Consider the following 18,368-nt stretch of genomic DNA (forward strand, 5'->3'; position numbering starts at 1 on the left):
TCCAGCAGAGTCATTCATAATTATTTCTCCATCAACCCCTCTGATGCCGATGACATCACATAGGGGTCAAAATGCCAAAAGACTTAATTGCATAGAAATAAAAAAAATTATTCAACTGTCAAGTTAAAGTCTCTCCTGATTGAACTGTTCTCATATCCACCACTTGTTTCCAATCTTATTTCATTGTAGGGCTTTATGCAGCACATTGATTCCCTCTTACACTGACACACACATATTGACAATCAACACATCTGTATGCTTAGACTGCAACACTCACGTTGCACAGTAGATTCCTCTTGCTCCAACGTGTTTTACAGACACACAGATAACTTCATAATGTTGAGGTAATTATAAAATTAAATATAGAACCATATCATACAAGTGGTAGATGAAGTTACCAGATATTCCATCACAGTGTATCATTCTATGTTATTGTTTCCATCTTTTCAATCCCCCCTCCCTTTCTGCTTCTGTTGTGCAGTGACTTTAGTTTTTTTACGGTCATTTTGTGCCATACAGACTTGCATAGTGAAGATAAGGCTTACAGTGTACCATTCTTAATGCTGTCTTTACTCAGTAGCCATCACATTGTGCAATCATTTACTTCATTGAGATAAGTTGAAGCCAATTGTTGGACTGTAAGTTATACTACTGCAGGAAAAACAAATGCTCATCTTCCTGGAACAATATGTCAACACTGTGCTCATATAAAATAAATAAGATTTCATCTTTATGACTAATTATATTGACCAGTAATATCCAATGAAACAAAGTATCATTTAACCCAATAACTATCTGGATGGTTTCTAATTTTTGGAAATGTATAAAACCTGTGATTGTGTAATGTGGGCACATGCCAGTCTTGGTGCCAGAAAATGATGCCAACTAGCTTTGAACTATCAACAAGTACAGTCTTTGTAGCACCCACTAGTGAATGCCACCGCCTGTACAGAGAGGGGCAATCTTGCACATACTCTTCTCAAACACAGTGTGATAAGTGGGATATGAAAAAGAATAAATAACTGTCAAAGAGACAGACAGACAAATAACAACACACTGAGATACACTTCCTTGATGAATCTATGTACACATGATATTTTTTATGATTGAGCGTGCACTCACTTACATACCTGCAGATTGTGGTCATGGCCAGACAAGTACACAGTGACTCTGTATTTCTTCAGCAGGGGCCTCAGTCTGTTGACCAGACAGGATAATGACCAGCCACCACAACATAGGCTGATCTGACACATGTCATACATACTGGCACTTCAGTTAAAAGGCAACAACAGAACAAAATGTAACTGTATCAACACAAATAAAACAAAAATAGTTATGAAACAAGATGGAATAAATAAACATATTATTTTATATATGTGGGTGTGTGTATATATGTACATATATAGTTGTATGTGTATATACATGTACCCATACATTATTATTTTTTATTATCATTATCATTATCATTATCATTATCATTATTATTACTATTACTATTACTATTACTATTATTTATCCAATTTAATTTAAATCAATTGAAACAATTCCTAAAAAAGTTAGACATTTTTTTAAACAAAATCACTTTCCTCACCTCTCTTCCCTCATGAAAGTGAGGGAGTAGGGGGAGGCAGAGTTCACAGCCCGAACAGGCGGGGTAGGGCTTAGCCCAGACAGGCTTCTCTCCCCGACTCTGCTACCCTTATTATATGAATGGTATAAAAAAATATGAAAAGGAGGATTCCAAACCAAATCACTTTCATTAATTTTTTTTTTTTTAAATATACGAATTAATTAATAAGGAGATATTTTATATATATATATATTTAATGAATTTTTCTCCATTCATTTCCCTTATATCAACCACCAATCCTAAAAAAAGTTGGAATCATAAACAAATTACTATCCCAATAAGGATTTCCCTAAAATTAAAAAAAATATTTAAAAAAATACTCAGAAATTTCAATTACTTATGAATTTTTACAACTTTAAAATAATTTTTTCTCCTTAAAATACACATCCCACTCTCAAAACATGAGAATTAAACTTTACAAATATATTTTATCCACTAATTAACCAAAAAATGGTAAATACACTGAGATTCTCAGACGTTTTGTTTTAACCACGATAAACAGGAACACGTGTGAGCAAGACTCCCCCCCAAAATACATTACAAAACACAATAGAATGAAATTCAACAATAAAATGAAATACTTGTTCTACTACTACTACTACTTATGGTGAGTATACTGATGACATGATGCTATTGTGATTCTTAACAACAGTATGTAACAATAATACTATATAATAATAATATTTACAATAATATATGAGAAATATGTGTTGTGCTTCTGCTGCTGCTTCATTGGAAAAAAAAACATTCAGCCACTCGGCCCTGTCCAAGATGAAACACTAAAACACTTAACTTTGGCTAACAATAGTCTTTGGCTTCCACTGACTGCATTTCCATTTGATTTGCACTCAAAATCACTGCTTTTTAATGCTTTGTGAGTGTGGGAATCATGGGGATTGTGACTTGATCAGGTGGGTGCAATGGTTTTTTTCGTCCACCAGATGGAGGTCAATGACCACTGAGCACAACAGTTTTTTCAAGCTTCAACATCTTGAATCAACTTTATCAGTCTTCAAGTCAAGTCAACTTGTCACTTATCAATAATGCCATATGTGCAGGACATACAGAGAATTGAAATAGTGTTTCCCTCTTATCCCCGGTGCAAACACTGTTGTGCTGCTGGGAACGTGGGTTTCATCTTTCTACGAGCTTCCAATCAAAAGCGGTTCACTTTGGATCTCTCTGTGCAAAGCCGCTACAGTCTGCACCACATGTGATGCTCGGTCTCAGGGAGCGCCGTGCCCACCCTCCGGTGGCCGCTCAGGGACCTGCACCAGACACACTTTGGATCTGTCTGTGCAAAGCCGCTACAGTCTGCAGCACATGTGATGCTCGGGCTCAGGGAGGGCTGTGCCCGCCCTCCGGTGGCCGCTCAGAGACCCACACCCGAGCTTTTTTTTTTTAAATCAAGCCTCTCAAGCCCTTTAAGGCCTTATCTCTGATAACTCATGGAGGCTTCGGGCAGGGGATCTGAAAAATGAGTATGCTTGTCAGGGGACAGGGTCTGACCGCTGAGCCGAGTTTCAGACCCGTGCGACCTCCGCAAAGGTCAAAGGTCACATGATGGATGGCTTATCTCAGTGTTTGTGCCGTCTTCTTACCCCCTCTCGCCCCTATACCCTGACCCCCTAACCCTTATGACCTGAAACATGCTCCTAACACTATTCTGGAGGAGCGATTTGGGCCTCCACATTGTTTCACTCCCGACCGTCCCATTCACTTATCACAGGGAGTCGTTTTTCGCCCATATCTCCACAACCGTAGGTCGTAGCTGCCGGCCACTGCCACCAACGGAAAGAGCACCCCTGAAAATGGGGGGGGTAGCCAAAGTCCCGAGTCTCTGGCACCCCGGGAAATAGCGTGTCCGCAGGGCCGGACGCGGACACACTCGGCTATTATCCCCTTACCTAACCCTAACCCTAACTCCCTAACCCTAACCCCTAACCCTAACCCCTTACCCTAACCCCTAACCAGTGGCCCCATGCCTAAACCTAACCATTAACCTAGCCCTAGATCCTAACGCTAACCACTTCCCCTTCTCTAATCCTAACCACTTCCCTTTTTCCTAACCCTAACCAAATCCCCCTTTTCCCTAACCCTAATGATTAACATTTTAAATCAAAATTTTAAAAATTTTAAAAAAGGGGATGAAAATGATGACAAACACAGGACTAATGCTCAAGGCCGTAAGCCAAAGAATGGAGCCAACAGGTTCTGTTCATGACTGTGGCCAGAACAAACCTGGAGCAGATTCTCCCCTTTAAACAAATAAAACAAAAATAGTTATGAAACAAGATGGAATAAATAAACATATTATTTTATGTTTGTGTGTGTGTGTATATATGTACATATATAGTTGTATGTGTGTATGCATGTACACATACATTATTATTTTTTATTTTTATTATTATTATTATTATTATCATTATCATTATCATTATCATTATCATTATTATTATTATTATTACTATTACTATTAATATTATTTATCCAATCTAATTTAAATCAATTGAAACAATTCCTTAAAAAAGTTAGACATTTTTTTAAACAAAATCACTTTCCTTACCTCTCTTCCCTCATGAAAGTGAGGGAGTAGGGGGAGGCAGAGTTCACAGCCGGAACAGGTGGGGAGGGCTTAGCCCAGACAGGCTTCTCTCCTTGACTCTGCTACCCTTATTATATGAATGGTATGAAAAAATATGAAAAGGAGGATTCCAAACCAAATCACTTTTATGATTTTTTTTTTTTAAATATACGAATTAATTAATAAGGAGATATTTTAAATGTTATTCCTAATTCTATTTCACAACTCAAACTAGATTGTAAACAATATTTTACATACAACAACAAGTTTTAAACTTGATAAAAATAACGTTTTCCTCTGATTGGCTCCACTACTCCCAAAGGATCAAGGGAGTTGATTAAATAATGAATTTTTCTCCATTCATTTCCCTTATATCAACCACCAATCCTAAAAAAAAGTTGGAATCATAAACAAATTACTATCCCAATAAGGATTTCCCTAAAATTAAAAAAAATATTTTAAAACATACTCAGAAATTTCAATTACTTATGAATTTTTTACAACTTTAAAATAATTTTTTCTCCTTAAAATACACATCCCACTCTCAAACAATAAGAATTAAACTTTACAAATATATTTTATCCACTAATTAACCAAAAAATGGTAAATACACTGAGATTCTCAGATGTTTTGTTTTAACCACGATAAACAGGAACACGTGTGAGCAAGACTTCCCCCCAAAATACATGACAAAACACAATAGAATGAAATACAACAATAAAATGAAATACTTGTTCTACTACTACTACTACTACTACTTATGGTGAGTATACTGATGACATGATGCTATTGTGATTGTTAACAACAGTATGTAACAATAATACTATATAATGATAATATTTATAATAATATATTAGAAATATGTGTTGTGCTTCTGCTGCTGCTTCATTGGAAAAAAAAAACATTCAGCCACTCGGCCCTGTCCATGATGAAACACTAAAACACTTGACTTCGGCTAACAATAGTCTTTGGCTTCCACTGACTGCATTTCCATTGGATTTGCACTCAAAATCAATGCTTTTTAATGCTTTGTGAGTGTGGGAATCATGGGGATTGTGACTTGATCAGGTGGGTGCAATTGTTTTTTTTGTCCACCAGATGGAGGTCATTGACCACTGAGCACAACAGTTTTTTCAAGCTTCAACATCTTGAATCAACTTCATCAGTGTTCAAGTCAAGTCAACTTGTCACTTATCAATAATGCCATGTGTGCAGGACATACAGACAATTGAAATAGTGTTTCCCTCTTATCCCCGGTGCAAACAACATTCAACATGAAATATCAAATATCAAAAATACAAGTCATTCAAAGATAGAAACAGGCAGTGGCAAATCTAGATGATATCAAGAGTATAAATATTGCAGATATGGTGGGATGAACAGAATGAACGGTATAAATAGAAACAGAATTATCAGTGGAATATCAATAGAAATATGGAAATATGAACAGAATTACAGTAGAAATAGAAATGGGATGCTCTCCAAATAAAATCCACCACCACCACCATGACTACAAATTACCTGAAACGTGCTCCTAACACTATTCTGGAGGAACGATTTCAGCCTCCACACTTTTTTCACTCCTGACCGTCGCATTCATTATCATGATCATTTATTGTTCTCTTAGTTTGTTGTTGTTGTTGTTGCTGCTGCTGTTGCTGCTGTTTGGTGTGATGTTTTAAATCCATGTTTTATTGTGCTACAAAGGACAATGCCTTGAATACATTGATTTTATTGCATTAAAATACAATACATAATACAATAGAATGAAATACAACAATAGAATGAAATACAACCATAGAATGAAATACAACCATAGAATGAAATACAACCATAGAATGAAATACTTGTACTACTACTACTACTACTAATGGCAACCGTACTGATGACATGATGGTCGTGTGATTGTTAACAACAGTATGTAATAATGTAATAATAGTAACACACTTTGAATCTGTCTGTGTGTATGTAATAATAATAACACTATATAATGATCACATTTATAATAATATAGTAGTAATATGTGTCTGTTGTGCTGCTGGGAACGTGGGTTTCATCTTTCTACGAGCTTCCTATCAAAAGCGGTTCACTTTGGATCTCTCTGTGCAAAGCAGCTACAGTCTGCACCACATGTGATGCTCGGTCTCAGGGAGGGCCATGCCCGCCCTCCGGTGGCAGCTCAGGGACCCGCACCAGGCACACTTTGGATCTGTCTGTGCAAAGCCGCTACAGTCTGCAGCACATGTGATGCTCGGGCTCAGGGAGGGCCGTGCCCGCCCTCCGGTGGCCGCTCAGAGACCCACACCCGAGCTTTTTTTTTTTAAATCAAGCCTCTCAAGCCCGTTAAGGCCTTATCTCTGATAACTCATCGAGGCTTTGGGCCGGGGATCAGAAATCTCCGTATGCTTGTCAGGGGACGGGGTCTGACCGCTGTGCCGAGTTTCAGACCCGTGCGACCTCCGCAAAGGTCAGACACACCCCTCTTTTTGTTCTATACAGCCTCTCAGGCCCTTTAAGGCCTTATCTCTGATAACTCATCGAGGCTTTGGACCGGGGATCTGAAATCTCCATATGCTTGTCAGGGGGTGGAGTCTGACAGCTGTGCCGAGTTTAAGACCCGTGCGACCTCCGCAAAGGTCAAAGGTCACATGATGGATGGCTTATCTCAGTGTTTGTGCCGTCTTCTTACCCCCTCTCGCCCCTATACCCTGACCCCCTAACCCTTATGACCTGAAACGTGCTCCTAACACTATTCTGGAGGAGCGATTTGGGCCTCCACACTGTTTCACTCCCGACCGTCCCATTCACTTATCACGGGGAGTCGTTTTTCGCCCATATCTCCACAACCGTAGGTCGTAGCTGCCGGCCACTGCCACCAACGGAAAGAGCACCCCTGAAAATGGGGGGGGGTAGCCAAAGTCCCGAGTCTCTGGCACCCCGGGAAATAGCGTGTCCGCAGGGCCGGACGCGGACACGCTCGACTATTATCCCCTTACCTAACCCTAACCCTAACCCTAACTCCCTAACCCCTAACCCTAACCCTAACCCCTTACCAGTGGCCCCATGCCTAAACCTAACCATTAACCTAGCCCTAGATCCTAACCCTATCCACTTCCCCTTCTCTAATCCTAACCACTTCCCTTTTTCCTAACCCTAACCAAATCCCCCTTTTCCCTAACCCTAATGATAAACATTTTAAATTAAAATTTTAAAAATTTTAAAAAAGGGGATGAAAATGATGACAAACACAGGACTAATGCTCAAGGCCGTAAGCCAAAGAATGGAACCAACAGGTTCTGTTCATGACTGTGGCCAGAACAAACCTGGAGCAGATTCTCCCCTTTAAACAAATAAAACAAAAATAGTTATGAAACAAGATGGAATAAATAAACATATTATTTTATGTATGTGTGTGTGTGTATATATGTACATATATAGTTGTATGTGTGTATACATGTACGCATACATTATTATTTTTTATTATCATTATCATTATCATTATCATTATTATTATTATTATTACTATTACTATTACTATTAATATTATTTATCCAATCTAATTTAAATCAATTGAAACAATTCCTAAAAAAGTTAGACATTTTTTAAAACAAAATCACTTTCCTCACCTCTCTTCCCTCATGAAAGTGAGGGAGTAGGGGGAGGCAGAGTTCACAGCCCGAACAGGCGGGGGAGGGCTTAGCCCGGACAGGCTTCTCTCCCTGACTCTGCTACCCTTATTATATGAATGGTATAAAAAAATATGAAAAGGAGGATTCCAAACCAAATCACTTTTATGAATTTTTTTTTTTTATATACGAATTAATTAATAAGGAGATATTTAAAATTTTATTCCTAATTCTATTTTACAACTCAAACTAGATTGTAAACAATATTTTACATACAACAACAAGTTTTAAATTTGATAAAAATAACGTTTTCCTCTGATTGGCTCCACTACTCCCAAAGGATCAAGGGAGTTGATTAAATAATGAATTTTTCTCCATTCATTTCCCTTATATCAACCACCAATCCTAAAAAAAAGTTTGAATCATAAACAAATTACTATCCCAATAAGGATTTCCCTAAAATTAAAAAAAATATTTTAAAACATACTCAGAAATTTCAATTACTTATGAATTTTTTACAACTTTAAAATAATTTTTTCTCCTTAAAATACACATCCCACTCTCAAACAATAAGAATTAAACTTTACAAATATATTTTATCCACTAATTACCCAAAAAATGGTAAATACACTGAGATTCTCAGATGTTTTGTTTTAACCACGATAAATAGGAACACGTGTGAGCAAGACTTCCCCCCAAAATACATGACAAAACACAATAGAATGAAATACAACAATAAAATGAAATAATTGTTCTACTACTACTACTACTACTTATGGTGAGTATACTGATGACATGATGCTATTGTGATTGTTAACAACAGTATGTAACAATAATACTATATAATGATAATATTTATAATAATATATTAGAAATATGTGTTGTGCTTCTGCTGCTGCTTCATTGGAAAAAAAAAACATTCAGCCACTCGGCCCTGTCCATGATGAAACACTAAAACACTTGACTTCGGCTAACAATAGTCTTTGGCTTCCACTGACTGCATTTCCATTGGATTTGCACTCAAAATCAATGCTTTTTAATGCTTTGTGAGTGTGGGAATCATGGGGATTGTGACTTGATCAGGTGGGTGCAATTGTTTTTTTTTGTCCACCAGATGGAGGTCATTGACCACTGAGCACAACAGTTTTTTCAAGCTTCAACATCTTGAATCAACTTCATCAGTGTTCAAGTCAAGTCAACTTGTCACTTATCAATAATGCCATGTGTGCAGGACATACAGACAATTGAAATAGTGTTTCCCTCTTATCCCCGGTGCAAACAACATTCAACATGAAATATCAAATATCAAAAATACAAGTCATTCAAAGATAGAAACAGGCAGTGGCAAATCTAGATGATATCAAGAGTATAAATATTGCAGATATGGTGGGATGAACAGAATGAACGGTATAAATAGAAACAGAATTATCAGTGGAATATCAATAGAAATATGGAAATATGAACAGAATTACAGTAGAAATAGAAATGGGATGCTCTCCAAATAAAATCCACCACCACCACCATGACTACAAATTACCTGAAACGTGCTCCTAACACTATTCTGGAGGAACGATTTCAGCCTCCACACTTTTTTCACTTCTGACCGTCGCATTCATTATCATGATCATTTATTGTTCTCTTAGTTTGTTGTTGTTGTTGTTGCTGCTGCTGTTGCTGCTGTTTGGTGTGATGTTTTAAATCCATGTTTTATTGTGCTACAAAGGACAATGCCTTGAATACATTGATTTTATTGCATTAAAATACAATACATAATACAATAGAATGAAATACAACAATAGAATGAAATACAACCATAGAATGAAATACAACCATAGAATGAAATACAACCATAGAATGAAATACTTGTACTACTACTACTACTACTAATGGCAACCGTACTGATGACATGATGGTCGTGTGATTGTTAACAACAGTATGTAATAATGTAATAATAGTAACACACTTTGAATCTGTCTGTGTGTATGTAATAATAATAACACTATATAATGATCACATTTATAATAATACAGTAGTAATATGTGTCTGTTGTGCTGCTGGGAACGTGGGTTTCATCTTTCTACGAGCTTCCTATCAAAAGCGGTTCACTTTGGATCTCTCTGTGCAAAGCAGCTACAGTCTGCACCACATGTGATGCTCGGTCTCAGGGAGGGCCATGCCCGCCCTCCGGTGGCAGCTCAGGGACCCGCACCAGGCACACTTTGGATCTGTCTGTGCAAAGCCGCTACAGTCTGCAGCACATGTGATGCTCGGGCTCAGGGAGGGCCGTGCCCGCCCTCCGGTGGCCGCTCAGAGACCCACTCCCGAGCTTTTTTTTTTTTAATTCAAGCCTCTCAAGCCCTTTAAGGCCTTATCTCTGATAACTCATGGAGGCTTCGGGCAGGGGATCTGAAAAATGAGTATGCTTGTCAGGGGGCGGGGTCTGACCGCTGTGCCGAGTTTCAGACCCGTGTGACCTCCGCAAAGGTCAAAGGTCACATGATGGATGGCTTATCTCAGTGTTTGTGCCGTCTTCTTACCCCCTATCGCCCCTATACCCTGACCCCCTAACCCTTATGACTTGAAACGTGCTCCTAACACTATTCTGGAGGAGCGATTTGGGCCTCCACACTGTTTCACTCCCGACCGTCCCATTCGCTTATCACAGGGAGTCATTTTTCGCCCATATCTCTGCAACCGTAGGTCGTAGCTGCCGGCCACTGCCACCAACGGAAAGAGCCCCCCTGAAAATGGAGGGGGGTAGCCAAAGTCCCGAGTCTCTGGCACCCCGGGAAATAGCGCGTCCGCAGAGCCGGACGCGGACACGCTCGGCTATTATCCCCTTACCTAACCCTAACCCTAACCCCTAACCCTAACCCTAACCATTAACCTAGCCCTAGATCCTAACCCTATCCACTTCCCCTTCTCTAATCCTAACCACTTCCCTTTTTCCTAACCCTCACCAAATCCCCCTTTTCCCTAACCCTAATGATTGACATTTTAAATTTAAATTTTAAAAATTTTAAAAAGGGGATGAAAATGATGACAAACACAGGACTAATGCTCAAGGCCGTAAGCCAAAGAATGGAGCCAACAGGTTCTGTTCATGACTGTGGCCAGAACAAACCTGGAGCAGATTCTCCCCTTTAAACAAATAAAACAAAAATAGTTATGAAACAAGATGGAATAAATAAACATATTTTTTTATATATGTGTGTGTGTGTGTATATATGTACATATATAGTTGTATGTGTGTATACATGTACGCATACATTATTATTTTTTATTATTATTATCATTATCATTATCATTATCATTATCATTATTATTATTATTATTACTATTATTATTACTATTACTATTAATATTATTTATCCAATCTAATTTAAATCAATTGAAACAATTCCTAAAAAAGTTAGACATTTTTTAAAACAAAATCACTTTCCTCACCTCTCTTCCCTCATGAAAGTGAGGGAGTAGGGGGAGGCAGAGTTCACAGCCCGAACAGGCGGGGGAGGGCTTACTCTGCTACCCTTATTATATGAATGGTATAAAAAAATATGAAAAGGAGGATTCCAAACCAAATCACTTTTATGAATTTTTTTTTTTATATATACGAATTAATTAATAAGGAGATATTTTAAATTTTATTCCTAATTCTATTTTACAACTCAAACTAGATTGTAAACAATATTTTACATACAACAACAAGTTTTAAACTTGATAAAAATAACGTTTTCCTCTGATTGGCTCCACTACTCCCAAAGGATCAAGGGAGTTGATTAAATAATGAATTTTTCTCCATTCATTTCCCTTATATCAACCACCAATCCTAAAAAAAAGTTGGAATCATAAACAAATTACTATCCCAATAAGGATTTCCCTAAAATTAAAAAAAATATTTTAAAACATACTCAGAAATTTCAATTACTTATGAATTTTTTACAACTTTAAAATAATTTTTTCTCCTTAAAATACACATCCCACTCTCAAACAATAAGAATTAAACTTTACAAATATATTTTATCCACTAATTAACCAAAAAATGGTAAATACACTGAGATTCTCAGATGTTTTGTTTTAACCACGATAAATAGGAACACGTGTGAGCAAGACTTCCCCCCAAAATACATGACAAAACACAATAGAATGAAATACAACAATAAAATGAAATACTTGTTCTACTACTACTACTACTTATGGTGAGTATACTGATGACATGATGCTATTGTGATTGTTAACAACAGTATGTAACAATAATACTATATAATGATAATATTTATAATAATATATTAGAAATATGTGTTGTGCTTCTGCTGCTGCTTCATTGGAAAAAAAAAACATTCAGCCACTCGGCCCTGTCCATGATGAAACACTAAAACACTTGACTTCGGCTAACAATAGTCTTTGGCTTCCACTGACTGCATTTCCATTGGATTTGCACTCAAAATCAATGCTTTTTAATGCTTTATGAGTGTGGGAATCATGGGGATTGTGACTTGATCAGGTGGGTGCAATTGTTTTTTTTGTCCACCAGATGGAGGTCATTGACCACTGAGCACAACAGTTTTTTCAAGCTTCAACATCTTGAATCAACTTTATCAGTGTTCAAGTCAAGTCAACTTGTCACTTATCAATAATGCCATGTGTGCAGGACATACAGACAATTGAAATAGTGTTTCCCTCTTATCCCCGGTGCAAACAACATTCAACATGAAATATCAAATATCAAAAATACAAGTCATTCAAAGATAGAAACAGGCAGTGGCAAATCTAGATGATATCAAGAGTATAAATATTGCAGATATGGTGGGATGAACAGAATGAACGGTATAAATAGAAACAGAATTATCAGTGGAATATCAATAGAAATGTGGAAATATGAACAGAATTACAGTAGAAATAGAAATGGGATGCTCTCCAAATAAAATCCACCACCATGACTACAAATTACCTGAAACGTGCTCCTAACACTATTCTGGAGGAACGATTTCAGCCTCCACACTTTTTTCACTCCTGACCGTCGCATTCATTATCATGATCATTTATTGTTCACTTAGTTTGTTGTTGCTGCTGCTGTTGCTGCTGTTTGGTGTGATGTTTTAAATCCATGTTTTATTGTGCTACAAAGGACAATGCCTTGAATACATTGATTTTATTGCATTAAAATACAATACATAATACAATAGAATGAAATACAACAATAGAATGCAATACAACCATAGAATGAAATACAACCATAGAATGAAATACTTGTATTACTACTACTACTACTAATGGCAACCGTACTGATGACATGATGGCCGTGTGATTGTTAACAACAGTATGTAATAATGTAATAATAGTAACACACTTTGAATCTGTCTGTGTGTATGTAATAATAATAACACTATATAATGATCACATTTATAATAATATAGTAGTAATATGTGTCTGTTGTGCTGCTGGGAACGTGGGTTTCATCTTTCTACGAGCTTCCTATCAAAAGCGGTTCACTTTGGATCTCTCTGTGCAAAGCCGCTACAGTCTGCACCACATGTGATGCTCGGTCTCAGGGAGGGCCGTGCCCGCCCTCCGGTGGCCGCTCAGAGACCCACTCCCGAGCTAATTTTTTAAATCAAGCCTCTCAAGCCCTTTAAGGCCTTATCTCTGATAACTCATGGAGGCTTCGGGCAGGGGATCTGAAAAATGAGTATGCTTGTCAGGGGACGGGGTCTGACCGCTGTGCCGAGTTTCAGACCCGTGCGACCTCCGCAAAGGTCAGACACACCCCTCTTTTTGTTCTATAAAGCCTCTCAGGCCCTTTAAGGCCTTATCTCTGATAACTCATCGAGGCTTTGGGCCGGGGATCTGAAATATCCGTATGCTTGTCAGGGGACGGGGTCTGACCGCTGTGCCAAGTTTCGGACCTGTGCGACTTCCGCAAAGGTCAGACACACCCCTCTTTTTGTTCTATAAAGCCTCTCAGGCCCTTTAAGGCCTTATCTCTGATAACTCATCGAGGCTTTGGGCCGGGGATCTGAAATATCCGTATGCTTGTCAGGGGACGGGGTCTGACCGCTGTGCCGAGTTTCAGACCCGTGCAACCTCCGCAAAGGTCAGACACACCCCTCTTTTTGTTCTATACAGCCTCTCAGGCCCTTTAAGGCCTTATCTCTGATAACTCATCGAGGCTTTGGACCGGGGATCTGAAATCTCCATTTGCTTATCAGGGGGCGGGGTCTGACCGCTGTGCCGAGTTTCAGACCCGTGCGACCTCCGCAAAGGTCAAAGGTCACATGATGGATGGCTTATCTCAGTGTTTGTGCCGTCTTCTTACCCCCTCTTGCCCCTATACCCTGACACCCTAACCCTTATGACCTGAAACATGCTCCTAACACTATTCTGGAGGAGCGATTTGGGCCTCCACACTGTTTCACTCCCGACCGTCCCATTCGCTTATCACGGGGAGTCGTTTTTCGCCCATATCTCCGCAACCGTAGGTCGTAGCTGCCGGCCACTGCCAGCAACGGAAAGAGCACCCCTAAAAATGGGGGGGTGGGGGTAGCCAATGTCCCGAGTCTCTGGCACCCCGGGAAATAGCATGTCTGCAGAGCCGGACGCGGACACGCTTTGTGAGTGTGGGAATCATGGGGATTGTGACTTGATCAGGTGGGTGCAATGGTTTTTTACGTCCACCAGATGGAGGTCATTGACCACTGATCACAATAGTTTTTTCAAGCTTCACCATCTTGAATCAACTTTATCAGTGTTCAAGTCAAGTCAACTTTATGATCAATAATGCCATATGTGCAGGACATACAGAGAATAGAAATAGCTTTTCCCTCTTATCCCCGGTGCAAACAGCATTCAACATGAAATATAAAATATCTAGTATGTAATAATGTAATAATAACAACACACTTTGGATCTCTCTGTGTGTATGTAATAATAATAACACTATATAATAATCATATTTATAACAATATAGTAGTAATATGGGTCTGTTGTGCTGCTGCTACTGCTGCATCATTCACTACTGACCGTCCCATTCGCTTATAATGGAGAGTGTTTTTCCCTGAATATCTCAGGGACGGAAGGTCGTAGCTGCCGGCCACTGCCACCAACGGAAAGAGCACCCCTGAAAATGGGGAGGTAGCCAAAGTCCTGAGTCTCTCGCACCCCGGGAAATTACGTGTCCACCGAGCCGGACGCCGACACGCTTGGCTATTATCCCCCTACCTAACCCTAACCCTAACCCTAACCCCTAACCCCTAATCCTAACCCCCCCCCCACACACACACACACACTCATTTATTTATTTTAATAAATATCAATTTTTGTACAGTTTACTGAATATATTGCGGCCCAGATGGCGGCGCGTGTAGACGCAGCGACCACCCACGCTCCCGAAAAAGCGGTGTTTTGTTTACTTAATAAGTGTTTGTCCGAAAGTTTGTCTTGTTCGTCTCGTCTTTATGCGTTGGATTACAAGTACAGTCAACAGGCTCTGCTGAACATCCGTAAAAGCAACAATAACAACGTGTTGGACACTACAACAGAGAAAACAATCAAGGAGCTCGGACTACTTCGCCAGCCCTGGACTACACCGGACCCACACCGGACTACACCGGACCCACACCGGACTACAGCCCCGATCAGGAGACGTCGGAAGCGGTGTGCGAGAGTGCAGAAGAGGGGCAAGCGTGGAGGTATCCGAGCCAGGCTAGCGGCTAGCCCAACTCGCCCAGCCATACCATCCATCCTCATGGCCAACGTAAGATCCCTGGACAACAAAATGGACCACATACAACTGCTGAGATCAGCGAACCGAACAGTGAGTAACTGCTGTGTGCTTGTCTTCACTGAAACATGGCTAACTGACAACATCCCGACTCTGCTGTACATCTTGAGCAGCTAACATGCTATCGAGCGGACAGAGCCCACGTTAACGGGTGTAAACAACGCGGAGGAGGAGTCTGTGTTTACATTCGTGACGCGTGGTGCCAGGACATTGTGGTAGTATGCAGACACTGTTCACCACTGGCGGAGTTTATGATTCTAAAGTGCCGTCCTTTCTACCTGCCGAGGGAATTTACTGCGGTTTTGATAATCGCGGTTTATATCCCTCCAACCTCCAGCAGCAGTGACAGGAATGCGGCACTCTGTGAATTACATCAGGCCATCAGTGAACAACAGACAGCACACCCAGATGGATTCACTATCGTCGCTGGAGACTTTAATCATGCCAATCTGAAAACACTACTCCCCAAACTTCACCAGCATGTTAATTTCCCAACAAGGGAGAAAAACACCTTGGACTTGGTTTACACTTCACACAAAGGTGCATACAAAGCCTCCCCCCTCCCCCACATCGGACTTTCTGACCACATCACTGTTATACTAATGCCAGCATATCGGCCCAGAGTGAGAGTGGAAAAACCGGTTCGGAAAGAGATTTCAGTGTGGCCGGAGGGATCAATGAGTGCTCTTCAAGACTGTCTTGAGACAACAGACTGGGACATGTTCAAGCAAGCAGCCACTCACAACAACCTCATTGACAATGAGGAGCTCACAGACACTGTTTGCTCTTACATCCGCAAATGCATGGATGATGTGACCCACACAAAGACCATCATCACTCGGGCTAACAAGAAGCCATGGCTGACAGGAGCTGTCCATCAGCTGCTGAGGGCCAGGGACAAAGCCTTCAGAGCCGGGGATAGGATTGGCCTAAGAACAGCGAGAGCCAGCCTGTCCCGTGGCATCAAAACAGCTAAACAGGACTTCACAAAAAAGATTACAAGCCACTTCAAGGACAGCAGAGACACGCGCAGCCTGTGGCAGGGCATCCAGACCATCACGGATTACAAGCCTGCATCACAGACCTGCGACGACAACATCTCTCTGCTCAACGACCTCAACAGCTTCTTTGCAAGGTTTGAAGCAACCAACAACACAAGCCCACAGAAAACTCCAGCCCCCCCCCCCACGACCAGGCTCTTTGCCTGTCTGCAGAAAGTGTGAAGAGGGCACTCGCCACTATCAACCCCCGAAAAGCAACAGGCCCAGACAACATTCCAGGCCGTGTACTGAGGGACTGCGCAGAGGAGCTTAAGGATATCTTCACAGTTATCTTCAACACTTCTCTGAGTCAAGCTGCTGTTCCATCACATTTCAAGACCTCCATCATCATACCTGTACCAAAGAAACCGGCTCCATCCTGCTTCAATGACTATCGCCCTGTGGCACTTACCCCCATCATAATGAAGTGCTTTGAACGGCTAGTCATGTCACACATCAAGACCATCCTCCCCCCCACCATGGACCCCTTTCAGTTTGCATACCGGGCCAAACGTTCCACAGAAGACGCAATCTGCTCTGCTCTCCACCCAGCCCTCACACACCTGGAAAAAGCAGACTCACATGTGAGAATGCTTTTCATAGACTTCAGTTCAGCTTTTAACACCATTATCCCACAACAACTCATCTGTAAACTGGACCAGCTGGGGCTCAACACCTCCCTTTGCAACTGGGTGTTGGACTTCCTCAGCGAGCGGCCACAAGCAGTACGAGTCGGCAACAACATCTCGAGCAGCATCACACTGAGCACAGGGGCCCCACAAGGCTGTGTGCTCAGTCCCCTGCTCTTCACCCTGCTGACTCACGACTGCACACCTACCTACAGCACCAATCACTTGGTAAAGTTTGCGGACGACACTACTCTGGTGGGTCTCATCACCAAGAACGATGAGACCTACTACAGGAAGGAGGTCAACCTCTTGACCACGTGGTGCAGAGACAACAACCTCCTGCTGAATGTCAGCAAAACAAAGGAGATTGTGGTTGACTTCAGGAGAAGACACACTGAACACCCACCACTGACCATCGATGGTGCTGCTGTGGAGCGAGTGAGCAGCACCAAATTCCTGGGGGTGCACATCAGTGAGGACCTCTCCTGGGCCACCAACTCTGCATCACTAGCGAAGAAAGCCCAGCGGCGCCTCTACTTCCTCCGCAAGCTCAAGAAAGCAAAAGCCCCCACTCCCATCCTGAACACATTCTACAGGGGTACCATTGAAATCATCCTGTCAGGCTGCATCACTGTGTGGGGCAGTAGCTGCACTGAATACAGCCGAAAAGCACTGCAACGCGTGGTGAACACAGCTGCTAGGATCATTGGTGCCCCACTCCCCTCCTTGCAAAGCATATACACCACCTGCCTCACCCGGAAAGCCACCTCGATTGCGAGGGACACCAGCCACCCCGCACACAGCCTTTTCAGCCTCCTACCCTCTGGAAGAAGGTATAGGACCCTCCGTTCCCGCACCACCAGACTCAGCAATAGCTTCATCCACCAAGCTGTCAGGAAGCTAAATTCTCTCCACTCACTCCCCCCAGCCATATCCGACCATCTGACAACAGGCTGAAATCCCCCCCCCCCTCCAAAAATCACTCAGGACTCTGAAACAAACTGTCTCTGCACTTTATCACTTTATCACTTTATCACTTTTTTATCACTTATCACTTTTACCTCTTTTAACTTGCACTG

This window comes from Paralichthys olivaceus, chromosome 15, assembly GCF_024713975.1.
Source record: "Paralichthys olivaceus isolate ysfri-2021 chromosome 15, ASM2471397v2, whole genome shotgun sequence".
Lineage (NCBI taxonomy): Eukaryota > Metazoa > Chordata > Actinopteri > Pleuronectiformes > Paralichthyidae > Paralichthys > Paralichthys olivaceus.